Source organism: Chondrus crispus, genomic scaffold (genome assembly GCF_000350225.1).
Source record: "Chondrus crispus Stackhouse genomic scaffold, scaffold_381, whole genome shotgun sequence".
Lineage (NCBI taxonomy): Eukaryota > Rhodophyta > Florideophyceae > Gigartinales > Gigartinaceae > Chondrus > Chondrus crispus.
The window spans coordinates 28,376-31,576 of NW_005179275.1; positions in this window are offsets into that span (position 1 = coordinate 28,376).

Below are 3,201 nucleotides of genomic sequence, written 5' to 3' on the forward strand. Positions count from 1 at the left end.
AGTCGGAGAATCTTCAGGAGGGAGAAGAAATTAACCCCAGACGCGAGGAATAAAATGAGAACGCCGAGTACATGATAGAGAAGATCATTGATCACGGGTATCAAGATGAGGAATTAATCCTCAAGGTGAAATGGTATAGATATGAGAAGAAGGACGCGACGTGGGAACCAGTCGCATCATTGCCGCGCAGCGCAGTTATAGGACATTTCCAAAGAAAGAAGTTACCCTTGCCTCCGCAAGTCGCGCGCGCACAAGCGGGGTAGCCTCTGTCAGAGGGTTGGCAAGTCAGAATAGTTACTGTGGGACGCAGTGCGAAGTTAGAAAACAAGGGTAGTCGTAGGAGTAGGGATCATAGGGGATGACGAGAAGGAGAGAGAAAGTGATATAGGCAAGTCTGCGTCGCCCCCCGCACATGGACGGAGCGGCGAGTGTCGACCTGTCAAGAAATGAGGAAGTAATTGGAGTCTCAGGTGGAGACAATGCGCAAATTACATATGATCACGCGTCGCAGTGGTGCGCACGTGAAGTGACGTTTGGATCAGGGATCCGCACCCGTCAGTAGGAACTTGAGAGGAAAATGTCATGAGGTTTTTACGAGGGGACACAAGCCAATGCGTTACTTGTTTTCCACGGTCTTTTGCTCCTTTTTGGTTCTATTTTGGGTTCTATCCCGTTTACTTTTTTTTATGTGAAGACAGGAACACAACCCCGCATCGCGGACACCGATCGGCAAGTCACTCGCCGAGAATTGGAAGACCGAGATTGAAGCGAGGCCGTGACCGTCGGACCGTCAGTAGCGTGAGCGGCCTGGGAAAGTGCGCGATCTAACGCGCGAAACTATACTGTACGGGGTGGACAAATAGTTTTGTCGTTCTTGTCGGCTTCGTCAGGAACGAAAGTCTACCCGACGTCCTCATCGAGGGGATCAAGTGTTTATCTTCAAGTCGTTTCTACTTCAGTCCCTGTTTTGTTTTTGTTGGTATTCCTTCTAGGTTGTGATGTCGACGGCACGACGCGACGCGGCGCATCCCGAATCGCAACTCTACAAAAATAAGCGAAGACTGAGGGGGAAGTTACTCGAGAGGAAAAAAGGGGAGTGACAACTACCTGAGAACAACTCCTTTGGAGGAAATCGTCACTCGACGAGCTAATTGACGACACCAAGCTCACGTTTTCTGGTTTTATTTCGAACCCCGAGCGAACTATCATGGAGAATGTCCCGTCAAGAGGGACATTTCGAGAGATTGTGGGCGTGTGGATGAGTTTGCAGGCCTCTAGCACTCAGCAGTGCAGTATTAGACGTTACAAACGAGAAGATTGTCTTCTAAGAGGCGTAATGACTCGTGTATAGCCCTAGAGAAAGGGGAATCAGGTTGAGAGCCGCGAGACGGCATGGGGAAGTTTCAAGGAATGAGCGATGCGCGCCTCATAAGCACCAAGGCCCCACGACCCGGGGGTCAGAAGCACGCTGTGCGTGACGACACGGCCTGCCGGTGGCAGAGGTAGTCGCACGAGGACGTTGTGTGCCGCCAACACCACGAGGGACAAGTCATTCTATTGACTTAGGGACGAAAGCAAACCGCAGACGAGCGCATGGAAATACACGTGTGAAGCGGCCTTGAGATTATTTTAAAAAGAAAATTTAAGGAAAGCAGAAGCCGTCGCTGGGAAACGCATACGTTTGTTGTCACCAGACCCAAGCGCCGATCTTGCGCCTTCGACAATTACAAGAGAACGGGAGCTTGACCCACACACACACACCACTTCCCAACCCGCCCCAGACACATTTGAGGATGGTTGTTTATGAACGTACAGTACCCCGACGGGGGACTCTCACGAGGAAATCCGATTTGCTATGACGAAGCCGCCGGCCGCGCAGGTGTCTAACTAAGACCGAGGAGACGACTCCCAAGAGAGGAAAGCAGGGCGAGGTTTTGATCCTCCTTTTCCCCCGCCCCAGACAAGTCGGAGGCGCTGATCGGTAAGTGCCAAACGGATACAATTGACACAGTTACCTCGTTTTTCCATTCTTTCTTTCTGTTTTTTTACGACAAGGACGCGACCCCACAATGGGATGTCGACACGCCACCCCAAATGGGACGAGTAGGCGGATGAAAACCCAGAGGAGCACACACCATCGGCGAAGATGACGCGCGAGAGACCGCCGGTCAGTTCGGCAAGGAGAGAAGTGTGTCACGACGAGGGAAAGATTTGTTGGGATCACGTGAAGAATGGATGATTGCTTCTACAACTACGAGAGACTAATGGAAAGGGGGTTCGGAAGGTGAATCTCACAAAGCGACGACGAGGACTTCGTCAGCATTACGTTTGAAAAAATGGACGAGGAGCCACGCCTGCGAAACGGAGCCGTACAGTAACTCTGTGCGTACAAAGCTGACGAGCAGGAAAAGGAGAGATGGATGTCGAGGGGGTCTTCGCCAAGGCAATCAAGGCAGACGGTACCACCATGAATGAGGATATATCGATGTCCAAACATCGAGGGACACTCGCCGAAGGACCGAGGATCTGCGATTCCGTTGCGCCGCAGTTCGCCTCACTCTGCACCGAGTGGGTGCGCAACTACCAAAGAGGTCTCGTTGCCGCAGGCGAAATCAGGATGATCTCGTCGAGACTCTGCTCGTCAACTTCCCGCCGTCCCCTACGGCGATTGGATAGATCGAGTTGAAAAAGAAAATGTGTTATTGCCGCTCGTGAGCGACACCGCCGGAAGATGGGAGGATCCCGAATCGATGCTTTGTCGACGAAGAAGTGGTGATGGGACGTTAAAAAAACGTGCCTACAAAGTTTATGTGTCTTTCGAAAGAGATGAGAAACGACGACCGTCGTCTCGTACTGTAGGGCTTGCACCGTATACCTCGATCATTTTGAGGTTGGGACGAATAAGCTCGTCTGGATAAGGCGAGCAAACCAAGGGTGACAATTAACATTTTTGACGTCTCAGACCCTCCCGTGTCTTATCATACTTAACAACAAGGAGTTTCCCCGCGAGGAGCACCGAGAACAAATTGAAGTTGTCAGTATGCCAGGGATGAATTCGCGGGACGCGTGAGATGAAGGTTACGTCACCGCAGAGCTACGGACGTGACGCTGAGAAAGGCCCCGACAATCAACACAAAGGAGAGGGAACATGGATCAAGTTTCGACTACTGTACTGCGAGGGCTTTCCAAACATGTTGTGTG